Consider the following 17,587-nt stretch of genomic DNA (forward strand, 5'->3'; position numbering starts at 1 on the left):
ATGTTATTTGTAAGTTGTTATTGGATAACTAAGTTGATATATTCAATTGGCCGGAAATAATATTAATTTTTCTGTCATATATGTGTTTTGCTGCATTTGATGTTATGACTCACTGTTGAAAGTGGTGATATTGAAAACTAAACTAACAAACACTTTTGAAAAAATATTCCCATTATATGGACTTTCTTTTGCTATTCCTCTTTCTTATCTTCTCTGTTACATTTTGTACAGTGGCATTTTACTGGGTTTAATGTTTATAGACAAATTTTGAGGCAGTAAATATTAATGGGCTTCTGGGCTGACTTCTGTTAAATCAGTTCTTTCCCATATATTACTTACTTCGTTCTGATGGCTAAGAGGTTTTTTAATGTATTTGAACCTCTTTACTACAGTTAAGTAGAGTAGTTTTGTTAATATCTGAGAATACTTATGGATTAGAATTAGTAGCTTTTTTCTTAGTCTGTCCCAGATTTCTCTAAAAAGGTCAAAAGTAAAATCAATAGGGTTGACAATACCTTTTTGGCCCTTAAATGGTTGTGACATTTGAAGTTCCACATGGATGATGCAGCACTGAACTTTTTGGATGAAGGATTAAAACTGTCAGATCAGAATTAAAGCTGTGTTACAAATGAAAGGATGGCACTGCTTAAGACACATAAAGAATCAGTATTATTGCACTAAATAAAATTCAGATCATTGCTTTAACCATTCTGAGACTGCTAACACTGTAGATTTCCTATGGGTAGCACCTCCTCAATATGTGGGCTTTAAAATCAATAGTAAAACCAATCTGCTATTATTTTCTATCTAAAGGCTACAAAAAGAATCTCTGATGCAGCCTTGATAACATTCTTGTTTTAACATTATCAGTTATACCAACAGTTAGTGGGTCATAATGATACTGTCTTAGTTAATTGTTAGAGAAGTTCTCACATGCTTCATATTTGAGTGAAAATGTGGATATATTACTATTATCATGCCATAGCTGTTACAGATTGTCCACTTCACATCTAGGACAAGATCAAACATCAGTAGTAGCCTTCTGGTGCCATAAATCCTATCCTTAGAATAGTCTAAAATGACATTTCTCACTTATCTATAACATCTTAGAGGCAAAAGTTAGAACCTCTGATTATAAATGTAAACTTTCTTCCTTGGAAAAGTAGTTTGTCACATGCCTTGGTATGTTTCTGTACCATGAGATTCAGTGTAAGATTTTGGAAGCTTCAAAATGACAGAAAACATCTTTTGATTGACTAAGAGGATGATTTGGACAAAAAAAGATAACTTTAGACAACCATGTCTGCCCAGACTAAGTCTTTTAAATGTTTTATAGACTACTAAAGAAACATATTTTGCTGCAAGAAACCTCATGTTTGAAACATGATAGTCACAATCTGAGTATTCATTGCATCTTTCCATATGAGAATATTTTATAAACATAAAATGAAATTAATGAAAAATGAAATTATTTTTTTTACAAGTGTAAAATTGAATACTGTAAGTTAAAAGATAATTTAATGTTATGCTATAAGTGTGCCATTAAATTTCCTTTATTGTTTCCTTTGTCCACAGATGCAGTGTTTAAGAAACACCCTGGCTTGTCATGTGTCAAAGTTTCGTACAGACAATAAGAAAGCAAAATTGAGGGTAAACACACACACACACACACACATATAAAAAACATCACTTATCAATAATGAACAGATCAGACTTCAAACAGATCAGACTATTTTTTTCAGTTTCAATGGTGGTTTGAAGAGTCTCTCAATGATTCAGTCTGTAGAACTCTTCAAACTAGAGGTCTGTGGCAGCCTTAAGGGTGGAAGAACTTTATTTCTATCCAACCTTCCCAAATTAAAGTAGCTCTGATGATGCTTTTGCTCTTCATATATAAAACATGCTTGTTATATTTCTTAGTGAACAGAGATTAACCACCAAAAATATCGTCCAGAAATTATACTGGTCTAGAGCTAGCTGACTTCAGGCTTTTAAACCGGAATTTACCTGAGGCCTTTATTTCCTGTTCAGGATTCAGAACCATGGACACCCTTATTTAATCTGACTAGGATGAAAGCAGTGAGGCTTTTTAAGGAGGTTAGAGGTTTTCTGCATTTGTTTATATATGATTGGAATTAATATATGTAAAAATATAATATTAATATATGTGAATATAAAATAGTCAAGCAAAGCAACATTGTTTTATTCATTAAAAATGAGCAATAAAAATATATTAATAAAATTATGCATTTTGATATGGAAAATATTTATATATATTATGACCATACCATTATAAGTGAATTGGTAAAATGAGATGAATTTATAACACTAGAAAAAAAATAGTGTGGCATGTCAAACAAATGTTTCTACTTATTACATTTAATTGATACTACTGAGTGATCTCATTATTTTCAAGTATCAATAGGATCAAATTTCTTTCATTTAGCAACTCAGAATCCAAAGGATATATTATGCTGAATAAATGTGGAGCTTGCGGGTCTTTTATCAGTTACAAGAATATACCAGTGGACCTCATTATTCACAAAATATCAATAGACCAAACATTTATGCAGTTCAGCAAACCATATGGAAAACTGAAATGTGAATTTAAATTATATGAAAATAAAAGGATATCGAATGATGTGTAAGTAACTGTGCATAACCAAGAAGAATAATCTCACCTTTATTCCTTTAAATATAAGATTACTTAATATTATATTGAATTCCCATTGATTTAAATATTACTCAGGTATATAAAGTTAACCATGCTCCAGGTTCAGCAGGGGTTCTTAAGTCCTATTTATATTCCTAACCTCCTGCTGAAACCATGTGATTAGACATTTGCAGTATCAGAGTTTTTCACATGGTTTTCTATACACATCATTTATTTACCCTTTTGATTTTAGAAGTAAAATTGGCTTATTATCAACTCCACAGTTTCAGAAATTGTGAACTCCAAGTCCTCTGCTGCAAGTTATAAAATACTGGTTCTTCTTATTTTTGTAGATCCTTTTTGTTACAATCACACAAACTTATGTAGAGGAAAAGCCCTTGACAAACAAATTTGTCTCAAATGAAATTAGATAATTCTGTATCTCTTGTCTGACCAGCCACTGTGCTGTTTAAAATATAATATATACAAACTTGCATAATAAATTCTGGAAAGTACTAACTTACAAAAGACTTCTGATTAGAAGATTTACACTCGCATAGCTAATTTCCTACTCAGTATTGCAATATGCTTTGGTAGAGAACCCAGGATGTTCACATATGCTTTAAAAATTATTTTCACAAAAATTTGGTGCCTATCAATTTCTTCTTCCATCCTTTTGATTTGTATGTTCAACACTATAAAAGGGAAGAACCTGGTGAGATACATTCCGGGCTCCTGAGGGAATCCACAAATGTAGTTGCTAATCCTCTCTCCGTGATATTTATAAAGTCGTGGCAGTCAGGTGAATTCTCAGGTTACTGGAAAAGGGGAAACGTACCCATACTTAAGGAGGGTGGAAAGAAGGACCAGCCCTGGGAACCGCTGACCCATACTGGGAGAATAGCGAGGCACTGCCCCATAGAAGATGTGGTGCCTCATCTGTGAAAGCGTTTAAAACCAAGTTGGATGGACCTCTGAGCAGCCTGTTCTAGTGGAAGGTGTCCCTGTCTGTGGCAGGGAAGCTGGAACTAAATGGTCTTTAAGGTCCCTTCCAACCCAAAGTCTTCTCTGATTTTATAATTCTATGAACTGCAAGGGCTGAGCCTGATGGCTTAATCTGGCAAAACTTTCAATCTTCCCTTCTTTCAGTGATCCAGCCCTGCTTGCATTTCTGTGGGAGGCAATAATACTTTTATTTCCCACAATTGCTGGTTATGCCCTCTTCACCATCTCCATCCAAGCCCTAGTCTCTTTAATAACAACACTAATAAAGCTCTCTATATTTGGTGCTTGGTGCTATTGGTATCACATGGCCAAAACCACAATCTTCAAATGCATTTCCATCTGATGAGAAGTGGCTTGCCTGCTGGTTTCAAAAATAAAATGTCCTTTAATTGAAAAAAAGGAGAGAAATGGAAAACTATTTTGACAGATATTTCTTTTGCAATATGTAAAGGGGCCTCAATTAGATTTTGGTCTTGTTTTTTACCACTATTGCAAAACCCTATATATTTTACATTTTACATATTTGTAAAATATTGATGCTTCCATCTAAGTATAACAAGGCATTTTTATTACTATTTTGCAATTTTAGTATGACCTAGAACCACTATAGCTTAGGAAAATAAGACCTGAGATCTCTAATATTCTTAAGACTATTATTTTTTAAATTTTCTTTGTACTTATGCTGTGGATTGAGTCTCTTCTGTGTACTTAAGCTGTGTCTTCATCTATTCACATGCAATTCAGTCCTATGGCTCTGGTCAGACATTTCTATACAGTGATCCTTTAATGTATTAAGGATATGAATCATCATATTTAAGAAAACCCAGTAGAAGAAATCATTTAATAATAAAACAACAATAACCTCAGCAAAATAACATAAAATGACTTCGTAATGCTTGAGCAGCCCCATCTCTCCACTATCAATATAATAAGATAAAGGGAAATTGGAGTCGTGAATTATTTTCTTTTTCAAATCTATACTATGAAAAACTAACCCTGGAACCTGATTATAATTTAAAAGGAAAATAAATTAGATTGTAACACATTAATGTGTATTCCATTTTTCAGTAAGAGCAAGAGCAAGAAGGAGAAAACGGGTTTTTAGTTTTTGATATATCAAATATTCCTCTTAGACTTTTTGCTGTATGCTTACTTGATAAATCCTTTCATCCACAGTTCTGCAGATAACTGCAGATCTGGAAAACAGAGAATATATAGAAAAAATAAATGCATTTTGTTTTTTTAGCTTACACTTAGATGAATGAGCACATAGAAAATATAAAATCCGTAACCTCCATTTAAATAAGAAAAATGTCATACAGAAACTGCAGATCCCAAAAGATACCAGGATTAACAGCATACACCCTCTATTGCTATTAGAAGAAAGTGAAAGAAAATGTTGGTATGTTGGTCCGGTAGTTGAGAATATTATCAGAAAGCAATGCCAAGGGAAGCTGATTTTCTAAATTTCAGTTCCCACTAGAAATGTACCTAGTTAGTGCACTTACTGTTGATTATAAGGAGAAAAATCTAAAGCTGCAGCTAGAGAGAAGTTAAAAGAAATTTGAGTCAGGTGCTGGCAGATTCACAGGGCCTCATCAGTGTTACTCAAGGGTGCTGAAAGATTTAGAGAACCTGAGTGAACACACAGTCTTGCCCAATCTTGACACAGTGCTTTAAGCAGCATGTGGGACTGGAGACCATCCCTAAGGTTCCTCGCAGCCCAGTGTATCCTAGGTCCTGTCCAGCATTTATGATTTCATTGTGCTCCCCTTTGGAGAACTGGAATTATTCAAGTTAACTGAACAGAGCCTACAGAATAGCAGAAGAGAAAAAAAAAATATTAAAAGAAAGTGTCTGAAAGGTAAGATTGAGTAAACTAAGGATGCTAGTTCTAGGAAAAAGGACACTCAACACCTGCTGCTTCTAACAGTATGGAGACACTAAAATTTGCAAGCAATTGACACTTTATATAGAAAGACAATGGGAAAACTCATCCTCTTCTTGGTATCCAGGAAGGTATTTCATAAAAAGAAAACCCCAAAAAACAGCAAAGCTAAACCCCTTTCTCATATAAATTATTATTCCATGTGTGTTGTGGAAAGAATTAGGAAGGAGTAATAGTGCTTGGAATAAAATGTACAATGTCTTGTTTATTCACACAACTCCATTTCTTTTAGTGTGAGCCAGTGTATTACATTAAAGGTCTGTTTGGGTTTTGAGGAGCAAGGCACAAGGTTCTTGTTGAGAAAAACAAAATGATTCAAAAATCAGCGCATGATTCCATAAAGGCTCCTGAGCAGACAGTTTCACAGCCAGCCTGTGGGGAAAAGAGCCAGTGATGGATTTGGGGAACAAATGAAAGGAACAAGGAAAGGAGGAACAAACGGGAAGCAGTGTGTCTGGGTACACTGGAGACCATTGCTTTTCTTTCATTGTCAGGTAATCATACAACCTTAAAAATGTTAAGATATTTTTATATTCTTTTATGCTAAAGACATTAAGGTGAAGACATTTTTATAATATATTAAACTAAGGAATATCTCATCTCTGGAGTGTTCAAGGTCAGGTTGGTTGGGGCTTTGATCAAGCTGGTCTAGTGGCATGTGTCCCCACCCAAAGCAGTGAGGTTGGAATTGGATGCTCTTTAAGGTCCCTTCCTACTCAAAATATTCTGATTTCAGTGCACTAATTTCTGATTTCAGTGCTCTAAAAGAAGGGAAGTGATGTAGTCACTCAAGTTCTGCTCACAAGTTAAATCCAAAATACTATTAGCCATCACTCAAATTAATTTGCCTTCATAACATAATCTTCTTGAACACAAGATATGTAAGTATCTACATTTGCCACTGAAGCCAGGTAAAACGATAATTCACTGAGAACTGCTGTGTACTATCATTTGGTGTGGAATTAGGTTTTTTACTCAGCCTGTTTAATTATGCTGCTGGGAAGTAATCAGAAGTGTTTCTGATTGAAAGCTGGAATTCAAAAGTGACAGGAACATAGCTGCAAATATGCTAGCATGACAAAATTAAAGTGATGTTTGACATCTTGAGTTTGCCAGTACCTAAAAAAATGACTAATTCAAGGGGGAGCTAAACCAGCTGAAAAAATGGGGTGAAAAGAAAAACAAGTACTCCTTCCATGAAAGAACAAAATGTGTTCAGTAGGTTTTATCCCTTTTTATTTTATTTTTTTTTTCCTCCCCATAGGTGTCTAGCATATGCTTAATAAGTCACAGGAAATAGTGCAAGGGGATTTTATATTCTCCCCATACAATGATGGTTTGGACCCTGGCCAACTCTCAGTGGAAGGCAAGGATTAAGTTAAATTTTTTTCAAAACTCTTAGGATTTGACAGAGACCCCTTAATATGCTCAGTTGCTGTTAGAATTAATTGCTGGCAACCTTGAATCTCTCATGCACTGATTAGTCTTTTCTACTATACTGTCAACTTTACTACCGCCTCCAAGTAGAACTTTACAGTCTGCTTTCAGTTGCTTTTCTCTTAATATGCTCTTGTGTTAAATAAAAGCCAGTGACTGCTATTTGTGTAGATCGCTGCCTCCACACTGGAAAAACAGTCCCTTAAAATGGGTAATTTTAGTCAATGTTACCTCGTAAAAGGTTTACCATTTAAAGAGGACAATTAGACTATATGCAAATTACCACTTTAAAAAGTGGGATTCAGTGTCTGGCTCTTAAGAAATAAGAGAAACGAAGCCCTACTAACGTAGGGCTGGTGCGGTAAAACGCACTCACTCTGCCGACTTACAGCATCACATATGTAAGTGCTCATGAATAAGTGATGTCTCTGTGTGCAAGGCTTGTGCTCCACTTTAATCTTCACTTAGAGTTCTCATCTTGTTCTGAGTCTCCACAGAGACAGGCATTTAAATTCCAGAGGCTGGAAAGCCACCCTCAAGTTGCTTCCATGCTGAAACCTGCACACTGAGGCTGGGTTTGTAGGTGTATGTATTCCTGTACATAAGCAATAATCAATCACAATAAATGGCAAATTCAGATATTTCTGAGAAATGTCTGCTGAGGCTTTTTCGGTTCTGACTGAGTACAAGAAAAATGCTGAGAGATCAAATGGATTATATATATAAACTGCTTGAAAACATTTTATTTTTGTTTATAACTTACACAGGTGATTTTTGCATATATTTATATGCAATTGATTTTATTCTGTTGATTATGGCAAAAATGATGCATGATTGTATTCAGCTATATAAAGTGATTATTGTTTGATAGGTTCTAGAGATCACTGCAGGATTGTGTCAGTGGGTGTAAATTTAATTTTTTTTTTTTTTAAATAGACTTGCCCTGCTCATTGAGATTTGTGGGTTCTGAATGCAATGCAGTGTATACAATTTAACATTACAGTAATATGTATTATATTGTTTAATGCTGAACCCCTTCAAAGAAGAAAATCTGAGCAGCAGTAATCTGTTGTCAGAGTCACACTGTATTTTGAAGAGACAGTGAATAGACCATTGTATGTGATACCAGAGGAACTGTATGCAGAACAAGAAGCAAAAATAACACATAAATTCTCAAAAATTAAAAAGGATTTGGGTAAAAATATAAAATTATTGGAGAAGATGATGTAGGCATCACAGAATCATACAATGCTTTGGGTCAGAAGGGAACTGAAAGACCATCTCGTTCCCACTCCCCTGCTGTAAGTAGACACTTGCCACCAGACCAGGTTGCTCAGAGCCTCAGCCAGGTTGGCCTTGGACACGTCTGTCATTGTCATTGGTATTTTTTTGGCAGGAAGTTTCAAATACTGTGTTTGTAAAAATGGAGAGGAAACTTCAGGAACTGGCCTCTGTTACTTCATAATTCCCCTGTTCTCATTTACACACATAGGGACCTTTTGTTTACTTTCTCTCTTTGCATTGAGATGGATAGTGTTGGATTTACTGAGGGAGAATGAAGATCATATGAAAACCACTTAAAATAAATTACCTCTAAACCTAGAAAAAATAATTATTTTTTTCCCAGGAGTTTCTCACCCAGAACAGAGATATGGAAATAAAGGATGAGAAATTTGGGATGACGTCGGGATGTCTTCAGCAGCATGAGAAGACCCAGTGCCTAAATAATTGCTTTTGGCAGGTCTGCTGCAAAGATCATATAGACAGGAGATTCCAAACAGCTTGTCATTTTCTCTTGCAATTTTTGTACAAAAAAGAAGAAAAATACTTAATTAGGAAATTTATATGTGTTTTAAGGTTATGCAGGAAGTTACCAGAGGCCCAAACATAAAGATTTCAGAGCTGTGAACAAGAAATGAAATGTTACAGGATTTATGGAAGGTTGGAGTTCAGTGAATGCGCGTGTTTAGAAATGACTTGCATTTTAATTAAGTGTATTACACTTGGGAGGCAATAGCTTAGTTATCCTTTCAAAATAATGACTTTGACTGCACCCAACTCTCAAAGAGAGCTCATCATATCAAAGAAGTTATAATTCAACTCTATAGACTGATATGATGGTCTCCAATATATACTGTGCTTCTAAAAGGAGTAGGACCAGCAGTGAGGGGCATCCAAAATGATAATTACTTGTGGGAAGTAGCTTAATGGTTTGAACTTGCAGTTCAAAGGCCTTTTCTTAAGAAAAGAACTTTTAATTCAGATTCTATCCTAGACTCAAGGCTACCCTACAACTTTTCACAGCAGCTAAAAAAATTTGGGTCTGTCCTATTGTACAGGTTGAGAGAAGGCATTAACATGCTTGGGAGCAGCTGTTAGTAATTTCCATTATATTTGTAAGTATTGTGTGTTTCTTTACATGTTCTTCCTGGCTTGTGAAATTCCTGACTACTTTCTTTGTTTGTTTCAGTGGTTAATGATGATTTGCCAAACTTAGTCTTAAAATTAAGACCTTTTTTCCTTTTCTGTTTTTTAAAAATGGAGTTCCATAAAAAAATATTTTTCCCTCTCTTAATACTGTTATTATCCAGGCAACTTAGCTTGCTTAAATTCTGATTGAACACCAAGCATTTCAGCTTTCTGATTAGACACCTTCAGCTGGATGGGTACAAAAATATGAACATGGGTAAGATCTTCCTATTGACACCTCTGCAAAAAGCTGTTCTCCAAGCCTTAGGCAAGCACACAAATCTGTCACAGTGATATCCCCTGTAAAATAGCAGAGTAGCAAAACGGTATATACAAGATTAAACAAAACACCACTTGAAATTCTAATATGTCTTCATAGTTCTGAGGTTTTGTTTATTCATTCAGACTTACTCTTTGTATAGCAAACTCCCACTGGGGTTTTTTTACCTTCTACATCAAGGAGTTAAAGGAAAATCCTACAACTACAGAACAAAACCAGGCTTAGTTCATATGTTAATGAGTCAGGATAATTGCAGCTTTCCCTGGGTAATCTTGGTGTCAATTATTCATGAATGGTTGACAGCAGACATGACATTTCCAACTGTCAGCTTTCAGTCGTTTTGTTTACAAGTACGAAATCCTTAAGGATGAAACTTTAGATTGGAGTTAAAAATTGGGATTTTTTTTTTTTCAGGAAAGACAGAAAAGAAAAAAAAATGGAGATAGAGTGAATTTTCCTCATAAAGTGCAGAAAAAGAGCCTGTTCCTGCCAATAATGTTCACAGTGTTGTTGGAATGAAGCTGTTGCTCAGGTATTGGGATTCACTGAGCCTCAAAATCTGTACTGAGCCCAAAAAACTATACCATGTATCTTCATGGCACATAGATGGTGCTATCCCTCTATAAGGGGGAACAACCATGGTTTGCTTCCCCTCCTTTCAGTGCTTTGTTCCCAGCTAATGCGGTAGCTCATATCACCTATAGCACATCTGAGGAATACCACCAAGGTCCCTGCTTCAGCTTTGCCCTTTGCTTCATATATCCCTTTATACTTTCAAAACAACAAAAAATAAGGATATTCTTGACTTGCGCTTTTGTGAAATTGGGCCCCTCTAATTTAAAAAGCTGCATAGAAGTGAAACACAAACTTTGCAACCTGCAGTAAGTTCTCTGTAAAAGTCAGATTTTACCCACTAAATTCCCATGTATCTTTAAGTGTGTTTGAAACAATCTCTTCATGGAGTCATTGAATGATGCAAATCCAGGTTGGAAGGAGCTCTCAAACATCATCTGGTTCCAAACTTTCTTGTCAAAAGCAGAGTCTAGACAAGATGGCTCAGCACCCTGTCCAGCAGAATCTCCTGTATGCAATATCCACGGCAGTGTCCACCCAGGCACCGGCTGTAGCCCTGCCCCTGTGGAGCTTGTCAGCAGAGGCTGTGCCTGAGACTGCTCTTGTATCTGTGAAGAAATCACAATATTTCTAAATCCTAGCACCCTAATTGAAATCAATTGACAAGAGTAAAATGGGGAAAGACATTTAAGTGCCTAAAGATGCAGATAGTTACTTAGTGAGGTTTTTCAAAAGATTCTATACACCTGACTTACATTAAAAAAAGTTTAAGGAGTCTCAGTCCATTAATAAGCTATTTTAGTTTTTCAGCCTTTGTACTAATTTTGAGATAATGACTGTTTAAGAAAATGTTCACTCAGACTGAACATTTTTCATTTTTTTTTAACGGAGTTACTTTTAATTTGAATACACAAATTTCTTAGCATAACATTTCAGATATTTTAATTCCTTTTTTTTTTTTCCTAAAATAAAGGACTGGAAAGTCATAATGGAAGAATTGGGGTTTAATAATTATTAGGGTTCCTTGAGTAATTAAAGTCATTGATTTTTAGAGTGCATCAAAATTCAATATGTAGCACAGTTTTTCCAGAAATCCAGTCTCAGATGAAGTTCAGCACCTTAGACATGGACCCAATTCTCCATATTCTTGTAGACCACCTCCCCATATTAACTATAATATGGCAATTTGCACTCATAATTCACTCAGCTAATCATTCATAGTTCAGAAACTCTGGTAGCTTGTATTAATGCTGCTCCTTCTGGACTCATTCTCCTTCTACAGTTTCAAGACATATTAATCTTCCATTCCATTATTTAATTGACAATTTTCAGTTGTTAGATTGAAAAGAGATATGTGGAATTTACCAAAAGCAAATCTATTTTAATACTTTTATTATCATCTTGTCCATGTTCATTCAATCTTGTATGGTATGATTTTTATCAGTCCTTCAAAAATATGTTATTTTAGACTTGTGGTTTGGTCTGGGTTTTTTTTTTTTGTTTTTTCTTTTTTTTTTAATTCAAAGAGACAGGCAGATGTGGAGGTCTGACTTAAAGGGAGTTTTTAGTATAATTACATGAAAACAAACTGGATTATGGGGTTTTTTACTAGACAATAGGTTGCAGATAGCAACAAATTTTGAAAATTGTTTAAATTAAAATAATTCAGATGGACTGTACAGAAAAATACTTTGAAGATGTCTATTCCAAAGCCTCTGAACCTCAGACAGACTCCTTTCTTTTAATTTGACTTTTTAGAATTATTTTCATTTTAACTTGCCTCTGTTTTTATAAAAAAACATTTGTTTATAGAAAATGTACCTGCAATGTGTATCCGCATCCAACCTTAAAGTTTCTCTTGTGTTAATAGAACACACAGCATGAAAATGAAAACTGATCCATGGTACATACAGGTTAAATTTATATCTCTCAGCACTCCTTTACTGTTTTTACATGTGTATGGAGGTGTTTATAGCCTCAGCTTTCATGATGATTTGCCTTTTGAAGACAGAAGGAGAAAGAGGAAGAGAAGGGCCCTCATGTGGGTCTTTCAGATTTTTGAAACATTTGTGTCTCAGGTGGCTGTTGCAGTGTAGTGCAACTTAAACACTCTTTCCAGATACACTAAAACAGTGATTTTATGGAATCTCAATTAAGATGCAGAGGGAAACACCATTCCATCTAAGAAAACTCAAAATATCTTCATGTTGATAAAACGAACTGCTTTCCTTGACTTCTGGTATTGATTGAGTGACTTCTAAACCACTTGATAGTCTAAAAGTATTTCAAATAAAGGGCAAACATGACCTTTTGCCATGATTATGTTCCCCAGATAGTTATTTCTGTTTGCATGCACAGACAAGCAGATACTGTACTGACTTTGAAAAATGTTCCATAGATGCTGAAAAAAGGGTAAAGTTTCCTATTTAAAATTAGACAATAATATTAAAAGCATCCCAAAAGACAACTGAGAAACAAAATTTTTACTTGGAAAACTTTCATGTTTCAAATATAAAACAAAGGTAAGCAGTATGAAAAGTAGTCCAAGGTAGTCAAAAATCTTATTTCATTTTGTATTCTGAGCAAATCATCTGTGATTAATCCTGCCATATAAACACCTACCATCAGCATCTTCAAACTGGGAAAAAAGTTGACTTTCTTTCACAAGATTCCCCATTCTTCAAATAAGCTGCATAGTTAAATTTCTAGTATCTAACAGCAAATGATGCAAAATTCAAGAACCACTTGTTTAAAACATTTTACAATTTCTCTCTAAAGATGATGAAGACTAGTGCACAATAAATAACTCACTTTTTTTAGATTACTGTACCATCATGCATCTATTTTATACTTCAGATGACTTCCCATTCCTAAATTTTTACAGACTTTCAGTTCAAGGATAAATACCACAGAAAAGTTCTGAACCTGATTTCTATTTCAGTCTTTATCTTTTATTCTGTAGTATTTTTAAGATGTATTTCAGCAAGAGCCTATGATGACTCCCTTGAATAAAACACCTCTGGTAGTACACACAGTACTTCTCAAATTTGTTCACAATTCAAACAAAGGTCTTTAAATAAATATATGTGGCTTCTGAAAGTTTCTTTATTAAGACATTTTTCTCATCGTGTACAAAACAGTGGTTGGGTTATTATTTATGACCAAGTAAATTATTGTACAGGAATTGAATGCTATCAGTTGTTACAGTGTCCAAAAGAAAAAGTCAACTTTTTCTCCCAGGCTCTTAAATTAAAAAATAAAAATAAGTAAATCTAACATTATTTTAAAAAGCAAAAGTATATTTTGCAAATCAACATTCAAAATCCATGGAATTATGGACTTCCTGGTAGATTTGCAGGATTTGTTTACTTTATGCATTCTGAGTCCCTTATTCTGACAAATTAGAGTTTTTTTCCCAGAAAATGTCAAATTAATAATTTGTTTTAACCACAGCTAAGGGATGATATTGAGAATTTCTGAGGGCTTAACCAGGCAGGTTGCAATCTGAAATATATGTATCACAAAACGACATAAAAATATATATAATATAATATAATAAATATAATATACTATAATAAATATACTATAATAAATATAATATAATATAACATAATTTATAGTATATAATTTACAATATATCATTAATATTATATCATTAATATATGAATTGCAGAGAGGAAAAGGCATATGCCAGAATCCGGCACCCTTCAACTCTGGGTAGAAAAAGTCACTGCAAACAAGTACATGTAGGAAAGTGGTTGACTTTGGAAGATGAGGCTATAGGGACAGTCTCTATTTATCTTACACATGGGTCAGGTAAAACCTACCCTGAGGTTTTCAGTGAGCTTAGATTCATGATTCAATCAGATTTTTATCTGTCTTTTCTGTCAAAGCTCCTATTTCAGTGAGACACTTAAGCACTCTGGTGTCTCTTGTTCCAATCCATTTCAATTCTCCACTGTTTCTCCATATTTTAATGCATTCTTTTGTGACTTCCATATGAAAATTTGCCTCTGTTTGTCTGCTAAGGCTTATTTCTGAAGTGTCAGTGAAATAAATGAGGAAGTGAACATGTTTTTTTATTCTGTATCAATCCCCTTCATGACCTTTTAAGGGTGCAATAGCCCTTTCTGAGTAAACATTACTGTTGTGTCCCTGTTCTGCCACATTGCCAGCTAAACCTTCAGATCACCTCTCGTATTCTCTAGTAAGGAGACATCCCTTTGCCGTAGGGCTGTGAAGAACATCTAATCATTACTTCAGATTTGGAATCAATTCTCCAAGAATAGCATTTATGTTATAGTATGCAGTATTTTTGTATTTTATTGTGTATTAATTATATGCTATGTTATGCTGTTATAGATAAAATCTATCAGGATCATAAAACTTTAAAAGTTAACAACAATATAGCTATTAAGCTACATATTGTACTGTAATTTCACTGGCTTAGTGCAAACATATTCTTACCTACTACTTCTTTTTTGCAATTTCAGGGGGCTGTAAGATGTCAGAGAGACAAGATCGAATAAAGAAATACTTCTCCCCAATGTACACTTATTCACAGAATTCACAGAATCACTAGGTTGGAAGAGACCTTCAAGAGTCCAATCCATGCCCTAACACCTCAGGTAGATCATGGCACTGTATGTCACACCCAGCCTTTTTTTAAACACATCCAGGGATGGTGACTCCATCACCTCCCTGGGCAGACCATTCCAGTACTTTATCACCCGTTCTGTAAAAAGCTTTTTTCTAATATTCAACCTATATATCTCCTGGCGCAGATTGAGATTGTGTCTTCTTGTTATGTCAGTTCCTGCCTGGTGAAAGAGACCAACCCCCACCTGACTACAGACACTTTTCAAAAAGTAGAGAATGGTAAGATCACCTCTGAGTCTCCTTTTCTCCAGGCTAACAGACCCAGCTCCCTCAGACATTCCTCACAGGGCTTGTGTTCCAAACCCTTCACCAGCCTTGTTGCCTCCTCTGGACCTGCTCAAGCATCTCAACATCCTTCCTAAACTGAGGGGACAGAACTGGACACAGCACTCAAGGTGTGGCCTCACCAGTTCTGTGTACAGGGAAAGAATGACCTCCCTGCTCCTGCTGGCCGCACTACTCCTGATACAGACCAGGAGCCACTGGCCTTCTTGGCCACCAGGGCACACTGCTGGCTCATGTTCAGCTGGCTGTGGACCAGCAGCCCTCAGGTCCCTTTCTGTGTATAGCACTGTCTAGCCACACCATCCCCAGCTGTAGTGCTGCAGGGGTTTTTTGTGGCCAAAATGCAGGATTTGGCACTTGGACTTATTAAACTTCATCCCACTGGACTCTGCCCATCCATCCAACTGTTCCAGGTCTCTTTGCAGAGCCTTCCTACCTTCCAATAGATCCCAGCTTAGTGTTGTCTGTAAATTCACGATTGAAAGACTCAATCCCCTCATCTAGATCATCAGTGAAGGTATTAAACAGAACTGGGCCCCACACAGACCCCTGAGGAACACCACTGGTGACTGGCCCCCAGCTGGATGCAGCACCATTCACCACCACTCTCTGGGCCCAGCCTTCCAGTCAGCTCTTAACCCAGCAAAGAATGCTCCTGTCCAAGCTGTGGGCTGCCAGCTTTTCCAGGAGTGTACTGTGGGAGACAGTGTCAAAGGCCTTGCTGAAGTTCAAGCAAACAACATCAACAGCCTTTCTCACATCCACCAGGTGGTGGATATCACCTGGTCATAAAAGGAGATCAGGTTGGTCCAACACGACCTACCCCTCCTAAACCCATGCTGGCTGGATCTGATGCCCTGGCCATGCTGTACATCCTTGCATGATGACAGTCAGTATAAACTGTTCTATTACCTTACCAGGTCAGGCTAACTGGCCTGCAATTACCAGGGTCCTCCTTCCTACCCTTTCTGTGAATGGACGTCACATTGGCCAGCTTCCAGTCATCTGGAACCTCACCAGTGAGCCAGGACTGTTGGTAAATGATGGAGAGCGGCTTCACAAGCTCATCTGCCAGCTCCCTCATCACCCTGGAATGGATCCCATCTGGCCCATAGATTTATAAACATCCAAGCAGCTCAGCAGTTCTCTGACTGCCTCCTCCTGGATAACAGGGGGATCATTCTACTCCCTGACACCATCTACCAACCCAGCAGGACAGTTATCCTGAGGACAATCCATCTTCCCACTAAAGACTGAGGCAAAGAAGGTGTTAAGCACTTCTACTTATCTGCAGTTACTAAGTTCCCTCCCTCATCCAATAGAGAACAAAGGTTGGTCTTACCTTTCCTTTTACCATTAATATATTTGTAAAAACATTTTTTATTATCCTTTACAGAAGTTACAATTTTAAATTCAAACTGAGCTTTGACCTCCCTAATTTTTTTTCTACATGCTCTAGCAGCCCCCTGAAATACTTCCTGAGAGACCTGACCCTCCTTCCAAAGATGATACATCGTCTTTTTATTTCTAAGTTCCTCCAAAACCTCCTTGCCCATACAGGCTGGATACTTGCCTCATCAACTCATCTGTTGGCACACAGGGACAGTCTGTTCCTGTGCCCTCAAGATCCCTGTTTTGAAGGACACCCACCTTTCCTGGACTCCTTTGTTTTTAAGGGCTGCTTCCCAAGGCACTTTCTGAATAAGTCTCCTAAACAGGCCAAAGTCTGCCCTCCAGAAGTCCAGTGTAAAAGTCTTATTGGTGTCCCTCCTGATATCACCAAATACCGGGAACTCTATCATTTCATGATCACTGTGCCCCAAGCTGCCTCCAACCACATCTCCCACCAGCCCTTCTCTATTTGCAAACAACAGGTCTAACATAGTCCCTCCCCTAGCAGGCTCACTCGCTAGCTGTGACAAAAAGTTGTCCTCCACGCACTCTAAAAACTTCCTGGGCTGCCTTTTTTCTAATGCATTAAATTACCAGCAGATGTCTTGTAGGTTAAAATCACCTACAAGAACAAGGGCTGGTGATCATGAAGCATTCTCCAGCTGTTTAAGTTTTCCCCCCTCTTCCTGGTTGGATGGACGATAACAGACTCCAGGAGGATGTCGGCCTTGTTGGCCTTCCCCTTAATTCTTACCCATAGGCATTCAACTTCATCGGCATTAGTTTCAATATCCATGGCATCAAAACTTCCCTAATATAAAGGGCCACCCCTCCACCTCTTCTCCCTTTCCTGTCTCTTCTGAAGAGCTTGCAGCCATCCAGTGCA

This window comes from Poecile atricapillus, chromosome 4 (genome assembly GCF_030490865.1).
Source record: "Poecile atricapillus isolate bPoeAtr1 chromosome 4, bPoeAtr1.hap1, whole genome shotgun sequence".
Lineage (NCBI taxonomy): Eukaryota > Metazoa > Chordata > Aves > Passeriformes > Paridae > Poecile > Poecile atricapillus.